At 41.8% G+C, this 23,693-nt stretch overlaps 1 pseudogene; it reads right to left on the reverse strand.

Moving 5' to 3' along the window:
• Positions 1–21,757: 21,757 nt before the first annotated feature.
• Positions 21,758–23,306, reverse strand: LOC147891519 (uncharacterized; annotated as a pseudogene).
• Between the last annotated feature and the right edge of the window lie 387 nt (positions 23,307–23,693).

The following is a 23,693-nucleotide window of genomic DNA, read 5'->3' on the forward strand; positions in this document are numbered from 1 at the left end:
AGAACTTGAACTGGTGCATAATCCTAAAGCCTAGTCAGCTAATTTGACTTATGAGGTGTTGACCCACTTATTATATGCTTGTAGTGCTTGAGTTGATCTATGACCAGCCGAGGGGTGCTATTTTCACCTAAGAGCCAGGACTCTATTGTGGCGACTTTCTATTTTCACCTAATTCTGGACCTTCTAGTTTCACCTAGACCCTATGATTTGATAAATAAAATCAAACTTATGGGTGCTTGGGGTGCCTTGCCTATTTTTTGCAAAGAAAGGAACCTTCTATGAGTCTCCTCTAATCCATCTGTATGAGAAACCCAACCTCTGCACAGTGCCCTCCAAGAAAGACCACTCCACCCTTTCACAAGCCTTCTCAAAATCCAAGAGAAGGATGGCCAAAGGCTGTGATTCCTCCCTAGCCCAATCCACTGCCTCCCAATAGTGGAAAAGTTGTCGAGGATGTGGCGCTTCTGTACAAAGCCAATCTGTGTATCATGGATGATATCAGTGCAATGAGGTCGCAACCCTGCTCAAGACCTTTTGTATGTGGTGTCAAGCAGGGTGATCAGTCTCCACTGCCAGATGTTTGACCTATCTCCCCCTTTTGGAATCAAATAAATGTTGAGAGATCAGCTCAACATCATGTGATTACATGTGCATAGCACTAACACATATAGAGTGCTAAAAAGGAAAGGGTTAGATACCCTAACCCTAAATGGGTTTGTATATATTCTACATTTTCAACTAGTTCTAGTGTACAGTTAATCATTTGTGGTATGCTCTCTAGATGTTCCCTCTCTCCTCATCTCCACTCTTCTCCTCACCCCTCTTCATATTTTGTCATGGTATCAGAGCATGGTTCTGCTTTCCGTTAAGGCACCATCTTTGTGAGATTGTGAGAGCGTGATTGAGAGATTGAGAGATCGAGTGTTCTCTTCCGAGAAAGAATTCCATTCTATTGATAGAAAATTTCTGTCCATTTCCGTTCATTTTTTAGAGAGATGCTTTAATAGATCTCCGAGAGTTTCTGAGTTCGTGAAAGTTTTCTTTCTCGAGAGAGTTTGAGTGAAAAGAGAGAGCAGCTCTCAAATATTCATCCCATGAGCAACGAGCAGCAACCTGAACTCAAGCCGGAGAGTTTTCGATGCAAAATGGACCTAGGAGACAACTAAAAGCTGCTGCAAGATTGCTCAAGGAGCCAAGTCTAAGCTCTATTGCGCTAAAAAGAGGGGCAAAGAGCAGAAAATCGACCTCAACACAACGCATGCAACACTAAGGTCTGGCTATCCAAAAGTACTGCGACCTCTCCATAGCACTGACTACACCAGCAGCCAACTGGGCTTGAAGCTCCTTCAACGTGTGCCTCTACTGCTCCATAACAGCGAGCCTTCTGCTGCACCTCCTTCAACGATCCTATCATCTGCAAACAACTGCCGCCTTCATCAACAACCAGCACCTCGGCTCGCAACACCTCCAAAGGCAGACGCCCACAACATACAGCCACACAGCGCCACTGCAAATTCATCAACGACTCTACTCCTAAGGTAAACTTTACAGTAAACGGTGGCTTCTTCCTTAGAGCTAGCCGACTATGTACCTCTGACAAACACAAAGGCAGCCCGCATGCATTATAGTCGCCACCAATGAGCCCCTCGTCTCAGTCGCCCACGATCTCCTACAAACGAACTACTCTCACGGGCAACCATCGTCCCAACGCTGCAATAGCCTCCTAAAGCGGCTTCAACTTCCACGACTTGTATGCAGTAGTGACACGCTCAACGCAGCCAAAGATCTGGATGCTACTCAGCTCCACGGCCTTGCTATCGACCTCCCAGACATGCAAGCGGAGCTCCAAGGCTCTCTACCACAGCGCAGCCGCATCTCCTAAGCCATTCTCCAACGCACAAGCTCCAGCGATCCAGCCAAGCTCTCTGCCACCCGTGACTCCAATGCTCACGGGACTCCAAGGCGCCATAGCAAAACGGCCAAGCCCGATGCAAGACGGAGCCTCTACCTCGATGGAATTCCACACCCTAACAGCATCTTTTTAAGATTTTGTGGAATCTCAAAAGATTCAGGTAACGCAGGGTTGGCCTCAAGGATGCCACATGTCCCTCATCTACATTGATCAAGATATTGCCACATGGCACCATATCCTACTATGTCAGCACCTCGAGCCCCAAGCCATGTCACTCTCAACTACCACGTCATCAAGGTGGCCAACTACCATGTCACCATTGGCCCGTAGTGCCATGTCAGCCTAACAGTCCAACTACCATGTCATCATATAGCTCATCAGTGCCACATCATCCATGACACATCAACAAGCCAGGTTAGCAGCTGACTAGACTACCACATCATCACTGCCACCTCAGCAATGACGTGGCATTGTCCCCTGCAAGGCACACTAACCTCTGCAAGCAAACTGTGCACAATTCATGTGCACACAGGTGACACATCATCACACTACTTAACAGACACACCTCTTGGCAAGCACACCCTTGCATGTGACCCCCTGAGTGCCACATCATCACTGAGCACATTTTCACCCTTTTTGCCTCTCCACCTAGATCAAGTCATATCTCTTGATTGAGGAAGAATTTGAGGGTCCTCCAAAAAGGAAAATCGCTCAATTTTTTGTGCTCTACATGTTCGTCACATCATGAGCACATTTTGGCACAAGTATCACTCACTTTTGAGCCTCGCCAACAAATCCACTTCCTTCACGCACATCAGCCTATACATCCATTTATCTGAACCAGCGCCTAAAAAACAAACAAAGAAAAGGAATTATTTGCTGCTGCTTTTTCATCGCTCAACGGTTGGTCTAGTTCTAGTTCTAGTTCAGAGTAGATTAGATCATCCATAGCGGAGAGAACTCCAAAGTAGCCAATCAAAGCCATGCCGAAAAATTCCTAAATAGTTCCTACTCAGGGTCAGTTCCATTCGCTCACATGCGGTTTCACATCATCACATTACCTAAAACCTGACGTTTCTCAGTTAGCAGACTTCAAAGTGTTCAGAGACATAGACCGATTGTTCAGTGGGGGCAGATAGCACATGATTTGATTTCACACACACATGCCATCATTGTAAAGCCTATTCAGCTATTTTTTGGCGTTGTGCACATCATTTCAAGCCTTGTAAAGCCTCTTGACTATTCCCAACATCATTTGCCACAAGCCTTGTAACAAATTGGATTATATATTGCAGTTCTACCTTCACTGAGAGTTTAGATTTCACTTGCCATAGTCAATGTTTTGAAGTTGATTCAGACACTGATTTCACAGACACTTTGAGTACATTTCTTGCACCATGTCTACGACTAGCAACCTCAATCTGGAGGCATCTGCTAAGCTAGACAGCTCCAATTATTGCACATGGAAATACTGAATGGAGACCATTCTTGTACTTGAGGACAAATGGGAGTATGTTGATGGTTCTACACCTAGACCATTGGACGATCTAGCTAGCAGTAGCTCTACTCCACCTGTTGTCACAGCACCAGTAGCAATGGGATCTACAGTAGGATCTCCAGCTACATTAAGAGTTTTCACACCTGTAGCAGATCCTGCCATTGCCCGAGCACAGGAAGAATGGGACAAGAAAGACAAGTATGCATATCATCTAATCGAGTAGAATGTGCAAGATGTCATGCTAGGACAACTCAACACAGTCAAGACATCCAAAGAAGCATAGGATATGTTTACATCTCTCTACAAGTTCAAGAACACTTCCAGGATTCTCACACTGAGAAACTGGATCAACTAGAGTTTCTGCAACAACATTGAAACCGGTCATGCTTATATACTCAGGATCCAAGATTACAATAATCAACTCGCAGCAGCAGCAGGAGAGATCATGAATCTCATAGAAATGGTTCAAGTCATCCTAAATGGACTAGGAGAGGGATACCAAAATCTAGTCCAGAGTATTGCCATCCAACGACAAATATTGACACTGTAAGAACTCTAGTCAGTCTTACTTGGTGAAGAACTCAGGACTCAGGCCATTCACGCATGCAAAGGTCATTCCAATGATCAAGTATTCACAGCTTCAGATAGAAGCAGAGGTAGAGGTAGGGGCAGAGGTAGATCATTCTAGTGAAGTGGTCATCATCAGCAATAAAATCAGCATCAAAGTCAGAATCAGCATCAGCATCATCCTCAGCAACATCAGAATCAACAAAGAGAAAATCATTCCAATCGAGGAAGATTCCAAGGACGAGGGAATGCATCCACCAACGTGTCAAACATCCAGTGCAACTACTATCATAAGTTTGGACACTATGAAAGAGATTGCCGCAAGAAGTAGTATGACCAAGGGGTGGTCAATCCGGCAGCAATCGAGGGAATTTCCACGGAAGAGGAAATCATCGCGGTGGACATTCTAGTCACAGTCATTATGCAAGTGAACTTGAGAACATGTTTCTTGCAAGCGAAGAAATGCAAAATACTGATAATTGCAATTCAAAAGAGGATTTCATAGACCAAGATCCTTAGTACATCGACAGCGGTGCATCTTATCATATGACAAAGCATCAAGAATGGGGTTTACAGAGATGAAACCATTAGAAGGTTAGAAGAATGTCATCCACACAATAGATAACACATTGAATCCAGTTCAAGGGAAAGGCATTGTCCCTGTGAACAATTTCACTAGTACGAAAGGATTGGCGAAAGATGTACTCTATTCCAAAACGCAGCAAGAACCTCTTGTCAGTAGGTCAAATGAAAGAGAACACAACTATCGAGTCATCTTCGATGGAAATGAATGCACTATTAAAGACAAATCCAAAGGATATCAGCCAGTAGGAAAAGCAGTCAAGGAAGGACACCTGTTCAGAATGCTAGCTTCAGTACCAGATTTGCATGCCATGTCAGCTCAACTGCAATAGATGCCACTATCCACAAAATGGCACAAGAGATATGGACATGTCAATTTCAAAAGCTTGATAGAGCTCCAAAATCAAAATATGGCAATTGGAATTCCAAAACTTTAGTTTCTTGGAAAAGTTTGCAAAGCATGCTGCTTCGGCAAACAAAAGTGAACCAATTTTGGCAGAAGCACCTCTCGAGTAGGAGGTATTCTTGATTTGATTCATACAGATGTATGGGGTTATGCCCAGACCCACAACATCAATGGTTCACTTTACTACTTAAGTAGACTTTCATCTCGACGACTACAATTGTTGGGTCTACTTTTTGATAAACAAATATGAAGTGTTTTCCAAATTTCAAGAATTCAAAGCCATGGTAGAAAACCAGATAGGAAGAAAGATCAAAGTCATGAGATCAAATAGAGGAGGTGAATACATGTCTTCAGCATTCATGAACTTTTGCAGAAGTCACGGCATTCAAAGAAAATTCACTTGTGCAGATACTCCTCAGCAGAATGCAAGAGCTGAACTGAAGAATGGTACTTTAGCAGACAGTGCTAGAGCAATGCTTAGTGAGAAGCATCTTTTGAATCATTATTGGGAAGAAGTAATAGCCACTACAGACTACTTGCTTAATCAGCTTCCTACTGAACCGATTCAGGGTATGACACCTTATGAAGCACCTAGAAGTTGATACAGCAAAATCGACAAGTATTTTGCTGATCTGGGATACATGAAATCCAATGCAGATCATACTCTCTACTGCAAAGTTCAAGGGGAAGACATTACTATTGCTCTTTTGTACGTACATGATCTAATTGTGAGACCGACGGAAGCAAGGATAGCTTCATCAAGAAATCAAAACAAGACTTATCTGCAGAGTTCAACATGAAAGATCTTGGACTTATGCACTATTGTCTTGGTATTATGTTCTAGAGAGATTCAAACAGCACCTTCATGAGTTAGCTAAAGTATGTTGACAATCTCCTGAAGAAGTTTCATATGGTAGATTGTAAGATTGCAGCCACTCCCATGGAGTAGAGTTTAAAACTTACAAAAGATTCAGAAAAGCCTACAGTCAATGACAAGTATTATAGGCAGCTCATCGGATCTCTTATATATCTGGTTATCACACGGCCAGATATTTGTTATGTAGTAGGTTCACTAGCACAATTTATGGCAAATCCGGTCTCACTAGAATGCAGCCAAAAGAGTCTTGAGATACACCAAAGATACAAGATAGTTTGGAATAGAATGGCCAAGAGAGTAGGCTTCTTGCTGCTCCTTTCTGCCCTGGAACTACTGGCTGCTGATAGCAAATGAGGCCTGAGTCCTCTGCTTTTATAGGGCTCAAGGCCCTTTCAAATGGACCGATGAGCCAACCCCAACTGGGCCGACTGGATAGACCTGGTTGGCTGGCCCAACCAACCTGGTTGGCTCAATCCAACCGACCTGGTTGGCTCAATCCAACCGACCTGGTTGGCTCAGCCCAACTAGCCCTATATAAGTTTCCTAGCGGCCCTTTTGGGATGCTGCTAGGCTCCCCTTTGCTACTGTTGGAAACCTTGCTGTAGGTTGTATACCTGCCCATAGACCCCCACTATTCTCTGTGCTATTTCTTGGCTCCGTGATTTTCCCACACATGTGCGCCTCAGCTCCGTACTGTTTCGTACTATTGCTGACATCATCCGTGAGCTCATGGCCTCTTCTCTTGGGTCCCTACTGCTGTCCTCTGCTTTGCCTTATGCTCCTGCAGATCAGCCAGGTACCCTCCTTCCTTGGGATACCCCACCAACCATGAATGCTCCAAATCTGCCTGTCCCAGATCCACACATCCAGGTATTCTCTCTTTGAGCACATCCTGCCCTAGGTCTCCCTCCCCCATGCTCTCCTCATTTGGGGGTTTATAGATGGGGAGGTGACCTTTCCAACACACTCACTACAGGTGCATGTGAGGCTATGTAGCTCATAAGACTATTGTCAAAAACAGATTAATTTAATGAATCAAAGCCAACAACAATCTACTGTGATAATCAATCGGTTCAAGCATTGGCCAAGAAACTAGTATATCACTCTAGGACCAAGCACATTGATGTTAGAGAGTACTTCATCAGAGAAAGAGTGTTACTTGGTGACATCACACTGCAGCATTGTGATAGCAAAGAGAATGTTGCAGACATCTTTACCAAACCACTCGGTAAAGAGCTTTTTGAGAAGCATCGACAAGCTCTTGGTTTGACGCAGAGGAAGGACATTCCCATTGAAGGGGTGTGATGGAATGTAATGCTTAGTCCTTCTTCAATTCCCCAGTATCATCATCTTGAGGGAAGGCCTACTTCATGATGTTGGTGTTGAGAGATCAACTCAACATCATGTGATTACATGTGCATAGCACTAACACATATAGAGTGTTAAAAAGGGAAGGGTTAGATACCTTAACCCTAACCCTAAATGGGTTTGTATATATTCTACATCTTCAACTAAATCTAGTGTACAGTTAGTCATTTGTGGTGTGCTCTCTAGCTGTGCCCTCTCTCCTCATCTCTACTCTTCTCCTCTCCCCTCTTCATATTTGTCAACAAATCCACCCCCTGCTCAAGGATTGAGGAGGGAACCTATGTCGAAGTCCTCCAGGCAAGCTAAGTGGAAAGGGGTGGAAATGATCCCCTAGGAGTTATGAAGAAGGCCGGAGTCAAGGAATAAGCAATCTACCTTTTGGAACTCATTAATGTGTATGATCAAGTACATTGTTTTTAGTTTGTTCTGATGTCTTTCAACATTGTTTATGAGTTTGATTAATGATAGCATATATTTGGTTAATCTTAAGGGACATAGTGTTTGATTAAACATAGGAAGTACTTAGTAATCTCATCAAGATATTTAGTCATTTCATTAAATGTTGGTTTTGAAGTTTATCTTAGAAAACCACATTAGCACACTATTCATTGTGCTACAGTGTTCATCATAAGCACTTTAGTAATCTCAGCAAGTATTTGACCTTTTCATTTAATTTGGTTTGAAATTTTGCTTAAAAGACCATATTAGCAAAGTATTCATCAATTTTGGACTTGTCTTTAGTCTAGTTCTGAAATTGGACCAAGTCCAAATTTTTTGAATAGTGTGTTTTTGATGGATACAAGGGAATACCAAATAGTTTGGGTCAATTTTAAACATCAACATATCGCAAAAAATGGTAAGGATGTAAAGCATTTTGAGATGGTCAGCTTCATTTTTGGACCACCTTGATTCAACCCTTGGTGGGGCTGCTTGCAAGCTCAATTGACTCCTATGTAAACTTATAAAATCCAAATCATCATAACCATGAAGCATGTCACCATATTTGATAGCAGGAGTGAGAGAGGGAGAGAGAGAGAGAGAGGAGTGCACACAATATAGCTACCTGTACACTAAGTGTAATGAACATGAAGATATACATGTGAACCCCTTAGGGTTAGGGTTAGAGTTAGAGTTTGCCCCTATGCCCTATGTGGATAGTGCAATTTACACTATCTTTAACACCCCCTCTTAAATTGCACTGGGTAGGTAGAGGGTGCATATACAAGAGTTTTGTTTGGTGCGTATGCTAGCAGTTAAAATTGAAAAGAAAACTAAAAAGAAATCAGAGTAGTATATGTGTATGTAAGCACAGTGACTACATAGCAGAAGCATGTACAATGAGTACGACTTACGATCATGTACATAATGTGGATTTCTCCCTTTTAAGTTGTGGTTCATCCTTTGCCTTTGGGAACGAAACCTAGAAAATAGGTCGAAGGGAAGAGGAAGGAAATATGCAGAAAGTCAAGTCCTCCTAGATCAAAGACTGGTCGATCAAAAGATGATTGCATGTATGGCTATGTGCTGAACATGTCAAGGCTGAACATATCATAAGTCACCATGGACTGTGGAGTTGCTCTGAAGAAGAGGCATCCAGATGTAAGGCTAGTCGATGTAGCTATGGCAATGTGATCCGGTAGGTTGTGACATACAAGAGTGTCATCAACCCAATAGAACTGACAACAATGTGCGAGGTATGTAGTAGTAGAGCTATAATCTCTGTCGAATGATGCAAGGTCGAAGAAGACCGCATAGTCGGTGTGGACAGAGTGATCCAAGGGCTAAAAATCTGGGGTGAAGGTGCAGGTATGATACACTGCTCTACTGAAGAAGAGGCCCATAAAACTGACAAGGTGTGGCAAACTGTCAAACCTGTATGCTCAACTATCATGAGCTGAAGGTCGTCGTCTGCTATGTGCATGGCTAAACATCCATTGGCATGGGATGTAGCATCTATCAGAATGAGCTGACAGTATAAAGGCCTAGAAGCTTGAAATACAACTGTGAAAGCATAAGATGTCCATGAGACATATGAGGTGCCGAATGCTGATGTAGGGACTAATCTGTAGTCCTGGATCCACCAACCACTAATCTGCATCATGTAAGGATTGTATACTACAGCCATAAGTGCATGCTGAAACACTAAATCTCCCCAGGTTGCACTATGGCTGAACCTGATGATGTCTGCTGCACTGGGGTAGGACCGCACTGATGCATAGGTATCCTCGTGCTGAGGAATGATCTATTGATCAAAAGAGGTGGTGATAAAAACTGGATCCAAGGATGCAATGTGGCATGAGTGAGCCGATGCTAGAATGTCCTAAAGACTAATGTGCTGATCTATACTGCTGAAGAGAACTGAGCCCAAGGTATGCTCTGTGTCAAAGGTGAAAGCATCAGTGATGGATGCTAGAATGGAATCACCTGAAGAGCTGGATGCACTATGGCATAAATCTCTGCATGCGGTTGGAGATGTGAGTGCCTCGTACTGAGGACTCACCTACTGAATAACAGCATGATCAATGGTGAACTTCTACTAAGTACCAGCATCCGATGTAAATGGAGTCTGATCCATGCATGAGAGAGATGGTTGTGCATCACAAGAATCAGTCTGAGCTGATATCGATGGGACTGCCTCGTACTAAGGACTTACTGTCAAATATGCCTCGTGTTGAGGGCTTATTGCCGAGGAATGTGCATGATCAAAAACTGCGGGCTGATCCATGCTAACATCTAAAGAAGCTGCATCTGATCTATCAAGGCCAATGAGGCTCGAGTCGGCATCATACACTAGTACATACCCTGTGGCAATAAATGGTCGAAGAAGGTTCTCTTTCCACTCACAGATCTCATCCAGAGTCATGACTGGTGTATCATCAACTGTGTGATGTGGATAACTCCTTGATGGAGGCGGTTTGGTGCTCTGTAAAAGAGGCTGACCTGTGTACTGACGAGAGTGTCTACCCATGAGAATACTGTGTGTGAGCTGCCACTGGGGGGCTTATGCTAAACAATCAAAACCAAGTCATGTGAGAACAACTGTGTGCCAAGGATCAAGCCTATAACATAAAAATGACAACCGTGTGTCAGGAGCCCATCGGGAGTAGCCAAGAGGTTGTACAAGGATGATGTATGTGTGCAAAAACCAATGCCAAAAATAGTCAACAAATGTGACTATACATGAGTAGCATGTGTGCAGGCAAAGGTGCAACATTCCTGAATCTGAGAAGGAAGATCACTCTACCAAGTGTCACACTGAGTGATGAAGTGCCAAATGTCAAGGTAGGATAGGTAGAGAAGTACCCCCCATAGGACTCCAAACCCTATAAAAGAACCATTGAAACTCAAAACTTCTCAAAAAATCCATTAGTAGCACAATCTAGGGATGACACGCTGTGTGGACACTAACCCCAATGCACGCTTAATTATATCCCAATGCACGTTGAATTAGTTCACATAGTTGAATTAGCTTTGACCACCTAACACAGCCTGATACTCTAACATCTGACAAGATCTTCTAGTTGGCACATTAAATGCACAAAATCTAATTCAAAATAAGATTCAAGTCTTAATTTAGTGCATGCTGAATAGATAACTTAGAGCGCACACTAAGTTAGCAACAACCAATGCACGTTGAATTAAGGCTAATTCAATGCATGCCGATCAATGCATGCCGAATTCAATACTACAAGGTTTTAATTTTGAATTGAACTTCAACATTTCGATCATTGATTGATCAACCATCCACCACTGAGTATTCACCAACCACCCCATAACTAGAGAACTAAAGATCAATTTATTAATAAAAGGGGTAAATTTTGTAATTGATTGAACCAAGGGGAAAGATTATAAAATTGAGCACCTTTGAAGGTCTTTGAAGATAATCCCCAAATAGGTCACTAGCACTAAAAGTTATCATTTGGATCCTAAATCCGATAAACAAGGACATCACGCTAAATCAAACTTAACCCACCGCACGCTGTGTTGATATCTCAGGCATGCTGCATTATTATCCTAGCACACATTGAGATAGTATCCCCATGAACACTCAGTTGCTATTTTAGCACACACTGAAATAGCAGTTGACTATCAGTTGTGGCACTACTTGAGTTGACTACTAGTGCATGTCCATCTGCACTGATTCACCTACATGCACTTGAGGTCTGGAAGGGTGCTTGCATCTGAGCTTGAACCAGAAGATAGTACTTCTAGCAACATCATGTACACCCAAGTGCCTAACTTAGCATCAATCCAATCCAAAATTCAACACTGAGCTCACACTCCTTATACTAACCATCCTTCCTGACCTCCACATTGTATCCAACTTGGGAAAGTGACTTAGAGAATACCCCCTATCTGGTGGCTGCTCCTAATAGACATGTGCCCAACCTAAGTGTACCTATGTCTAGGCCACCACCAATGTAGCTAGTAAGACTGAGCCTACAATGTATGCCATCTCCAAAATCTAGTGGGTTAGAGACTACCAATCCCACTTTGGTGGATGTACGACCTTCTATAATCCTCCTTTCGGACAAGCCACATATGGGGTCGTCGTTCCTAGCCCACCTATAAATACTCCTACATATGGGGTCGTTCCTAGCCACATATGGGGTCGTTCCTAGCCCACCTATAAATACTCCTACATCACAAATGATGCTTACCAATGAAGTTATGAGGATCCTAGTGCAAGCACTAGGAAGGGGGCCACACCCACCAACCTTCATTGGAAGGGATACTACCTCTTTGAGGAGTAAGCCAATCACAATCTCCAAACTTATCACAAATTTCTCTAGTGAAGGAGACCAGTGTCCCATGTGGAGAGGTTTGAGCAAATTTGCAAAACTTTTGGGGACATTGGAGACCTAGATAAGGTCAATGTTGTTGGGCTAAGCCTAGATGGCAAGGCAGGTCAATGGTATAGGGCTCTAAACCAAAAGAGAAAATGAATTGGGATACACTAGGAAGATCATCCATAGTGGGGTTTTCTCCCAGTAGTCCCAAATGCAGCCCCATTAACCAAAACTATACGAGGTCAAGCTGAAGGAGACTAAGTATCTTCATGATTACATTGCTTGAATCAAACACTTGAACTCATGGTGTGAACCACATGAGAGGATGAGTGATACACAACTCTTGCCACACTTCCTCATAGGGTTGTGGGACTCCAAGCTCCATGTCCAACTCTTTGCAACAATGAATCCCACGTCATTTGAGCTGTGTAGCAAGACTGCTATACACTTAGGTGACAAAATGAGGAGAAATCCCAAGGAGAGAAGTCTCAAGCAGCTTCATCAAATATGTCACAGACAATGCAAACCACCAGTTCATGTAAAGCCAAGGATACAACCCTGCCCACCAAGGGAAGAGTTGTCTACCAACCCGCTCAATCAGGTGAGCCAACAATTAAAGGGAGGAATGGCCAAGGAAGGCCTAGTAATCCTCAGCTATTTCCAAGGCACAATAAACTATGGTGTGGCATCTGCATGGGGAATCATCGCATCGAGTGCCTGATGTAGGGCAAGGCCGACACTCTATTGTGCTCATTGTGCATAATGGAAAAATCATGAGACCTCACAATGTCATTATCCCAACGTCATCCCCCCATTGATGTACCAATAGAGTCTCTACCTCTAGCATTGCCTGCACCACCAAATCTGTCCAACCAAGGAGAATTGGCTATTCAAGGAGCCACTCTTGTCAACCAAGGGAAATATAGGGCTCAAAACCTCCCTTATCTCCACTTATATTGGGTCCTCAACCACTGCCTAGACATATGACTCCTATGAATCAGGTGCTAGTACAGGAACTACCCAGTGATTGGGAAGAACTAGATCACACCCTCTTGGTGGGTGATTACTCTCACTATGAGAGTCCTACAAAACAGTCTGGCAATATAAGTCACTATGTTATGCAAGACAATTAGTACATCCCAGTCTATCAAATAGCTCCTATCTCCCAGAAGGCTAGAGATATGAACACCTTGACCCAAAAACCCCATATCCAATGTTATACATGTCAAGGTCCCCATAGGGCTAGTGAGTCTCCATATAAGCTAACAACCATTCAGCAGGTGTCATGCAAAAATGTGCCAAGGGCCTCACTTCTTAAAGGATTCCCCCTACAAAGATGACCAAACCATGACAGTGGCAACCACCACCCATGTGGCTATTGTGCTCTAGCTACAAAGTGGATCATCTCCGCAAGGACTATCTGATGCAAAGGACCCCCTAGAACTTCCACAGACCCTAAGGCCAGCATTAACTGGCTAAGTGTAGAAAAAGGACAAATATCTTTGGTGTCATTAAATGTGAAAACTAGGCCAAAGCTTGAGCCTTTAGCAAGGATCTCCTCAAGCAAGCCAAAAGAGATAAAGCTAGTACATCCCAGCCTAAAGAGGCAAATGGCAAGGGTGTAGTTATAGTGGTAAAAGGTTATGATAAGGTGATTATTCAAAATGGGTCTGATGAGGACACCTCCACCTTGTCCACCTTATCCTCTTCTAGTCATACTCCCTTGACCGATAACCAATTTAATCATCCTTTAATCATCCACCTTATTGCGGGTATTGATTTATAGGAAGCCTACAACCCCCAAAGGATAGTGATAATACCCAAAGTCTGTCATTGAGAAGCAACACCTGACTGAGGCACAATAGCAGGGGCTAGACACCATCCATCCTGACTACTAGACTTTCAATAGAGCCCCTCAAGCCTCCCTTATACTTGAAAAAGTGGACGAGGAAGGATCACACGATTCATTAGTAGAACGTTCACTCCTAAGAAGGAGGACCTTGCATGGCACCAAGCAAAAGAAGAGGACAATATGTCCTTTAATGGACTTGAAGAGCCATAGTTAGTGGGCCGCAAACTAACCACACAACCTCAAGATGGGGCTAAACTAGCCGCATTCCTATTCACTTAGGTCACAATGGCCATTGTAGCTTTGTTCAAGGTGACCCAACTGTTTGGAGAGATTTCTCCAACTGGATGAACGAGAAAATGGTGACCCAAGAAAATGTGAACCCCAAGGTATTAAAACCCCTATTCAGGAGAAAAACCTCCTCAAGGTACCATTTATCAAGTTGGTCTAGTACTTTGAGAGTGATGACACTAACGTAGTACTTCCCATCTCCTACCAAGATAAGAATGCTATGGTAATCTTGGATGGGGGAGATGGTGTAAGTATAGTCACTAAGGAGTGTTGGACCAAGTAGGGATGACCTAAAATGGAGAGTACAAACCGCATGGTCAAACTAGTGGATGGAGCTACAACTCGAGCTACAGCTCAACTAGTAGGAGTGCTAAGGGATATCAAAGTCAAGACCTTCGGTCTAACCTATCAAGTACGGTTTGTGTTTATGGAAGAACTTTCATACACACTGTAGGATTAGTCCATGACTGGAGCTTGAATAGAATATAATTACATAAGGATGAGCAAGTCATGAGAGTCAACCTTCAAACATGGAAAGCCCATCCTATGTCCCATAACTTATTTTTAGTCGAGTCGCATATCACTCAGTGGACCACTTCAATGAATGTGTTCTAGGCATGCAATGAAAAGGGTGGTAGGGAGGAGTTTTTGTTTGCTCCATTGCCAGAGCTCGAGTTATAAACAAGTGTTTATCACCCACGATCTAAGACCAACATAAAATGGCATTTGCCATAGAATGGGGAATATTCACATTCGGAGTGATGCCTTTTGGACTCTCTAATGCCCTAGCTACATTCCAAAGGCTGATCTGCACAGCCTTTAAAGAATATTTAAGGGATTTTTTAGAAGTGTTCCTGGATGATTTGTGCATTTAACTAAACATGGAATTACCACCTTTGATAATTTAAGGCTAGTCTTTGCAAGGTGTCGATTATACAGGATTTCCCTTAACCCTAAAATGCCAATTTTGGCTCAAACATGGGGTGATAGTTGGACATATTGTGTTCAAGAATGGAATTTCCACGGACTACAACAAGGTCAGCTCATTTTGGAGCTACCACCCACAACAAAATCCAAGGGTGTACTATGCTTTATTGGGTATACGGGCTATTATAGAAGATTCATCTATAGCCATGCATGGATTTCTCGTCCTTTTTATTTATGTGGACTAAGTAATGCCAAGTCTCATTCGAGACTCTTAAACTTACACTGGCTTCACATTGCCAGTTTTAGATTGGGATTTAATATTCCATGTGCATATAGATGCCTCAAAATTTGCAATAAGATGCATGTTGAAACACCGATGCAAGGATAATGTGGATTACCATGAATATTTTGCAAGGCACTAACTTAACGATGCCAAATGAATTACATAACCATAGAGAGGGAAGGCCCTACAATAGTTTATGTTGTGAAGAAGTTTTGCCACTGTTTGTTGGCAAACAAATTTGTGCTCTTTAAGACCATCGGACACGTATTTATTTAGTAAACAAACCATGTATGACTGGATGCATCGCACAATGGATGCTTATATTATTAGAGTTTGATTTCACCGTTGTTGCAGTTTGCAAGGAAAGAACTCATTTTGGTCGACCATATGTATAGGATCCCCAACAGAGAGCTAACAACTGGCATTAATTATCTCCTTGATACCCCACTATTTCTTCTTTATTTAATACCAAAAGGGGCACAAGAGGTTGGCCAATGGGTTTCTTCAAGACAAGGCCCTCAACAAGGATAGGACCCAAAATTTATAGGGATGTAGCTCCATATGAATTGATTGCCAGTCAACTATACCCAATGGGAAAAGATGGCATTATGCACCCATCTGTTCGTGAAGATGAGTTTATTGAGGTGTTGGAAGAATCCCACTTTGGCATAGCAAGAGAACATTTTGTAGAAGAAATTAGTCCACAAAGTATTACAAGTTGGGTTATGATGGCCCACACTTTTTGCGGATGCCACTGAATTTGCTAGATGCTATGACCCTTGCCAAAGAGCATCCAATAATGAAGATTCCAGGATGGAAGTCATCAAATTCAAGCAAAGAAATGGGAGAACATTTATGACTTCAAAATAGAATCAGACTAGAGATAACTATAAACGTAACAAGAAGAGATGGCATTAATTTCTTAGTTGCTAAGGAGCATGCTCGTGCATTTCAATGGCTTGAAAATAGTCCAATCAAGCAAAAACCTACCATGCACTTCTACAAAAAGAAATAGCATGGAAAAGAAGTCCATGAATACACTAAAGCAAAATAAGAAACTTAACTTTGTATTAGAACATAATGACGAATATGAAAGGTCAATGCAACAAGGGTTCTCATTGTAGAAAGAGAGTGTGGGAATTGACAAATGAGAAATGAGCAATGAGGAACAAAAACGTATGATAATGACAACATTGGATGTGAAGGCACACTAAAAAAGGATGGAACCTAGTGCTTAGTGTGTCATCATTGGCATGGACATAATGTAACAATGTAGTTACCTTGCAGCAATTGCAATAAGATAGGCCCTAATGTAAAGAGTTTTCATGTAGAGAGAGCAAAACATTTGATGTTCACCGCATGGGTAAAGGCAAAACAAATAAAAGAGTACGACTGAGAAAAGAAATAAGGTTATTGTAGAGATGACCAAGAATAATGCTCTTATGACTATAGAGACCAAGGCTATGATAGATCATGACGAATCCAATGCTATAATTTGAATTTCCATGCTATTAATGTCTTGTCCAAGGAATGACTAGGAGCATATAGCTAAAATAAACACTGCAAGAAAACATGAACGAGCAAGCACTATTATCAATGGATTCTTTGTTGTAGCAATAACTGGGTGCATAGTTGAAATGAGATATTTTCACAAGCAAGTATGAATGAGGAAGCACTATCATGAATGGGTGATACAGCAAATGAATAGGTACTATTCTTTTTGCTTTTGTTGTAGGCATTTTGGTTTCATCTTAAAAAGGGTTGTAGTTTGCATCAATATGATTGTAGATATATTACCTTCACCTTATATTAACTTAACCCAACCATAGCTTAAGGTATCCATTTTATTTGTCCCTGCCTTTTGCATGCAACTCATGCCCCACTGCCCCTTGTATAGAATCAACAAAGTGAATGATGATCAGGCTATGCAAAGGATAAGATCTCGAGGTAATTGAAGCCAAGAAGCATATGTGATGCATTTGGAAGACTTATTAATGTCTTACAAAAGCAATAACTAGGAGCATAGCTAAAATAAACATATATTTGCAAAAAGCATGAACGAGCAAGCACTATTATCAATGGATTCTTTGTTGTAGCTGCATAGCTGAAATGAGCATATTTTTACAAGCAAGCATGAATGAGCAAGCACTATCATGAATGGATGATACAGCAAATGAATAGGTACTATTCTTTTTGCTTTTATCATAGGGAATTGGGTTTCATCTTAAAAAGGGTTGTAGTTTGCATCAATATGATTGTAGATATATTACCTTTACCTTATATTAACTTAGCCCAACCATAGCTTGAGGTACCCATTTTATTTGTCCCTCCCTTTTGCATGCAACCTCTCCCCCCTCCCCCCTCCCAAAACACACATACACTACCCCCCCCCCCCAAAAAAAAAAACTTTCTCTCTATCCCTCCAATTTGGCTTGGTAGGGGTTACACCTAATCCTTTCCCCCCCCATGCCCTTATTTCTTTTCTCATGCTTCAATTCTACTCAATGCTAATATTCTCTATGCTCTCAATACTGAATCATAGGGAAGGGCCCGTTCCCTTGGATAATAATTCTTTGGTGAAGAAAAAACACCGCCTCCCCACCTACACTATGTGTGGTTCTAACAATTATATTATATCTTATTACATAAATATTTTTATTTACTTTCCCTTGCCCTAGATATACTTGCTTCAATCTAAAATCTTACAACATTGCTCTCTTTTTATGCATGTTCTTGATGCAAGGGAAGATTCAAAATCAACTACAAAATTAGCTAAACTCAAATGCAAGATCGAAGGATGACAATTCATATGATTATAGTCCATGTCACAACCTTATATAGGTTGCAACCAAGAATGAATTATGATCTCTCGTGAGCATAGCCTTACTCATGTATTTGTTGGGCTTTAATTTCCAAAAGGCACAAATATTTGCACATTACAAAGGAACTAATAAAACACCACCCCTGACATTTGCAAGGAAGATCGGGTCCTAATGGACCTTGTGCCATATCTCATGTCCATATTTTTACTTGAATTCTTTTTTTTGTTTTAATTACATGGTAAGATTCAAGTGCAATTTCAAGTCACTAGTTATGTGCTCCATGACAAAAATGGGACTCTAAAGTATAGGAAGTGAGTAATGAATGAATGAATGCTAAGGACTATGAAATATAGGTAGCAATCAATGAATGAATGAATGCCAAGGATGAGCAAGGGATGTGAGGATGAACGAATTTAATTTGTGGCTATCTCTCAATGAATTGTGCTACTCAAAGAGCCAAAATCTCCTTTTTTGGCCTGTGCCCTATGGGTAGGCTCTATGGGTAGGCTATAGTAACATTTTGCTTCCTTTGGGGAAAGGGAAAATTAGGAATTATTTTATTTTCATGTGAATTTTTATGATTGGGCTAAGTTGCACTTGCTGTTTCTATCCCCTTGAAATGCTCCATCTTTTTATTTGAATCCCTCCATCTTTTTCTCCCTCCTTTCTCTCTCTCCCTCTTCTTCTTCTTAAGTCTTCTTCTTCTCGCTCACTCTCATCTTTCAATTGGCCCCCTTTTCAGTTCACCATCTCAGGCACGCCACATGAATAAAATTCATCTTGTTTGTGATACGTTATTGTCCCTTTTTTTCCATGTTTGTGCTTTGTTGAGGGCATAATTAGTCTTTACTCTAGTCTAAAGGTGACCTACCCAACCTAGTTTTATATTATTTTATGAAGAAATAAAGCAAGAAGGACACCCTCTTCTCTCCTGAAGAATTTTCAAATCAGGTTGTCTGTCAAAGAGCTCGACTTGTGTCAATTTTAACCCCCCAACCTTGAAGGTAACATGTAAGCAGTTGCAAAAAAAGTGCTCAGATGGAGCTTCAACTGTTCAGGCACGAACCATTATTCCCTAGTGTTATGCACAATCATCATAAAGTACGTTTGGAGGTGTGTTATCTGAACAAGTACTTATGGGATGGGTGTACCACTTTGTATGCAAGTCAATACGACCTAGGTTGAGGCGTGTACAAAGTTTTGTGCCCATCGGAGAAATGTAGATGCGATAATATTAGAAAATTCTCGGTATGTGTATATGTGTGTGTGTGTGGCAAACAATTTTGATACAACAAAGTAAACACCTAGTGCACAAATTATGCACTTCATACCTTGAGTATTGTGTCAAAATAAAAGCTGAAATAAGCTTGTTGATGAGGATAAATATGCCCTTGAATAAAAGCACAGTTGTTGTATGACCACAATAGGATCACTTTGACACCTGTGATTTTGCCCACATGTAAGTTTGCAAATAGTATAAAAAATCATATAATAATATATTAATAGTTTGCAAATGTGTATAGCAAGTGAGTAATGGGAAGTGGAAGTGGGAGTGAGGAGGGAGGAGTGGAATGGGAGAGGGAAGTAATAGGGGTGTATGATAATAAGTATAAAAAATAGTATAATAATATATTAATAGTTTTCAAATGGCAAGTGAGTAATGGGAAGTGGAAGTGAGAGTGGGGAGGGAAGAATGGAATGGGAGAGGGGGAGGTAATAGGGGAGTAGGATAATAAGGGAGTGAAATGAGCCCATAAAATTTGCAAGTCTTTAGATCAAGCTAGCAATCACAAAAGTGAAATGTTATAATTCTCCCTTGCAAAAAGGCAAATTTGAGCACTTAACCACATTGAAATTTTGCATTTTGTCAACATGAACTTCAAAAGCTTTCATCCAAATTTCCAAATGGTTTAGAAATTTTAGATTTATGATTCTAAAGGTAGTACAGTCTACAGATACTATTACAATCATGGAAATGTGAATACAAAGAACTCAAATTCATATACATTCCAACTTTAGCATGGAATGTGAATGGAGAGAGCTCAAATTCATTTACCTTGCAACTTTAAGAGGACTACAAATGCTAATACATTCATGAATATATAGATGATAGTATATTCATCAAAACATGTGGATATCTCTCTATGATAAAGCATCAAATAGCTTCAATGTCATGATACACTATCATTCCACTTCAGTATATGCATGTCTACAAGGTTTTGCCACATTGCACCATAGTTGTATTGCTAGCATAAAATCAAACTTTGCTAGAGGTGGCCCTTCAATTGAAATCTATTTCTCAACTTGTTCTTAATGATGTTTTGAATGCTAAATCCTTTTTCACAAATAGTTGTGCCACTACATTGCAACATGGCAAATTTTGCAACTCGAAGAAGCATGGGATATTTCTCACGTTGTACTTCATTTCTACCAATAAAGCACCGTGTATCTTTCAGTTCACTTTACCTTTCCAATATAATGTTGCTTGTATCCTGAAAAGATGATACTGCCTCTTCAATGCTCTTCCATTAATTACACATTCTACTCTTATGCCATCCGCTAATGTTGCATCATTTCCAAATTGTTGTACCAAGCCTCCTAGTTCGTTTCATCCATAGCTTTTAAGCTCTTGAGTTGAAGGAAAGGTAGAAGGTGCAAGGAAAGCTCTCCAATACATAATGTTCAAAAAATCTAGATTGTAAGTTTCTTTTCCAAAAGCACTTCGAAAATCAAGGGCCTCCGCAAGATCACTTCCCATAACACATCTATCAATTCTTACCCCATAATACATATCTCCTTTCAAATCCCTACGCATAGTGCATACCCGTCCATCTTGCCCACCAAATCTGGAGAGGAAGATGAGCTAGGGCTACGTCACTCACAGGCGAACACTCGAATTAGAAACAGAGATTAGCCTCTCATTGTAATTTAGAGGAGCAAGTAGGTACTTAGAAGAACGTGGCAAGGGATTATAGGCTACAAAGGAGATGAAGCTATCCTTATCCTCCTCCACAAACCATAATCTACTACTAACTAGCAATCTCTCTCTCTCTCTCTCTCTCTCTCTCTCTCTCTCCATAAAGTGCGCAATTTCAATTTTATAGGTTAAATCCCTACGAAAGCCTTACAAGAACAATTTCCAATTAACTTGCAAATTGGAAAATATTAAGTGAAACTTTAGGTTTTGAAGTTTCATTGTAAGGGTTTGCAGGTTTTTGGTGAACATTGAGCTGAACAAAAAGGATTGGAAAACAAAGTGTCTAAGATCGGCATTCTCCATCCTCACCCTAGGTTTTTGGTGAACATTGAGCTGAACAAAAAGGATTGGAAAACAAACTGTCTAAGATCGGCATTCTCCATCCTCACCCTAGTTTGACTAATCGGGTGACAATGCTCTTCGTTTCGGATACACAAGAGAGTGTGATACGTGGTGTGGGCAACGACCTCACATTCTACTTAGCCAAAGAGTGTCAAGAAGCACTCAAAGACCCTGCATTAAGTAGTAGCTATTGCATGAAGCTAATCCAATAACAGACATCCTAATGCCTGAAGTTTAACCTCCTGTCTCTGTTATCATAGCTATTATCATAGAGACATAGCCTTCATGTTGTGCAGTGTCTGGTCATCAACGGCGATGCATACCATGAGCAGGTTGTTTCGGTTCCCGTCGTAGCCCAGGAGGAGGAGTGTCACCTCGCAAACTGGGAGCTCCGGATTGTGGCGCTCATAAGTCTTCAGCTTGTCTATGTTCTTGGCGGGGATGAGCATACCACCTTGCCAACCCTGGCGTTGACTGGTGGTGTATGTGTGGATGGGCAAGATACCTTCAATGTCTTGGTCGTGGCACAGCTCAATGGGCATACCTCCCACTTGCAGGCGATAAGAGAAATGATCCTCATGGGTTGCTAATATCTTTACTAGCGTGCCCCTCGCAGACTGTGCCTTCATTACTAGGCTCCCATCTTCGTGCACCACGGTCACTGCTGTAGCATAGTCCTTCACGATCACATAGTATCGAAAATATCTCCTGAACTCCGCTCTGCTATCGTCTGGAACTGCCCTCAGATCTGGAGCCCATGATATGCCTACCGCACAAATTGATGAGGAGGTGCATTTTCGCTAATCGCACCAGCTGAATGTCTAGTGTTTGGTTTGATTGAAGGCTGTGCTCACCTTTGAAGCCTATGAGACTAAGTACGCCTAACACCCGATCTTCTTCTATCGAGGCATTCCTTACTCGTACGTGCTTCACCAGAGTCTCCAAGTGAACCTCCGTAGTGCCCTCTGCAAACTCTCCAAATGCCTTATAGAAATCCTCGAGCAATTGGCCAGGTAGATCTCCGAAACTGTAGATGCGAATAGCCAATAGATTTTCCATCATGTCGTAATACGCTTTTGCACCCAAGAAGTACAAGTCACAACTGCTCCTTGCCCTTTGCCGGGAATAATCTCCGCTAACGACGTCGACAGAGGAAAGCTTGCTATCCCAATTGATCCATAGTTTATATTTTGCAGGTAAGGTGGGCTCTGTTTCAATGAAATTGATGATCTTATCCTCAAACCTCTCCACAAGGAATTTGAACTCGTTCAGTAGAATCGAGTCTTGGAGTGTCCACACCCTGGAGAAACATCGAGGAATCTTCTGATTCGAATCAAGGACCTTGAAACCCGACGTTGATCCAATGCCGTGAGTTGCAACATAGCAGGCTGAACTGAGATGGTAATAAGCACCCATTTGGAGCATTTCCTTAGCTTTCTCTTTGTCATCGAGTTGGTTAATGCAAAGAGCATCGAGCTAGACTTTTTTCAGTCCGTCATGTTCTAGTATCGTCAAGTACTCGATTAGACTGTCGTAGTACGCTTTCCCAGCAAATTGCTTTTTTGTGAATGTCTGATTATACTTCAGCCTATCAGGGTCACCGTCTTTAGTCCAACTGGCAACAGTGAGAATTTGTTTGCAATCCGTAGCCAGCGTCGAGATGGCATCAGTCCAAGTGTGTGAGATAACGTTGAAGTCCCAATCAATTGGAACCACAAAATAAAAACTTCCCTCGCTTGCAACAGTGGACTTGACATCAATCTAACGTGCTGGAAACACATTGTCGTTGAAATAGAGTTGTGATTTCTTCACCATCTTGCAAATGCTTGATTGCACTTCACACAGCAAAGCCGGCTCTCAAAACAAAAACACGTCTCTGTGCAAGATGAAGTTATGGGAAGCCGAGCTACAAAGCAAAGAACTATCTTCGTATCAGCATGGTGACCGTCAAGAGATAAACCTCTCTCTCTCTCTCAATCCTATAGAGATACACTGTCACTCACGCGCACACACATAAACAGAATGGCGTGGCGCACTCAGATTTTACATCTACACCACACCATGACAATGACTGCTTCCTACTGATATTAAAACAGCATTCTGAACCAGCACATCAAATTCCACGGAAGGTTACCAAGAGAGTTGAAAAGCAGAAAGAAGCTGCAGTGTTGCTAACAATCAGAGTACCTCAAGGAGGACGAC

This window comes from Dipteris shenzhenensis, chromosome 17 (assembly GCF_047967505.1).
Source record: "Dipteris shenzhenensis isolate YYH24624 ecotype China chromosome 17, Dip_SZ_1.0, whole genome shotgun sequence".
In the NCBI taxonomy this organism is placed as follows: domain Eukaryota; kingdom Viridiplantae; phylum Streptophyta; class Polypodiopsida; order Gleicheniales; family Dipteridaceae; genus Dipteris; species Dipteris shenzhenensis.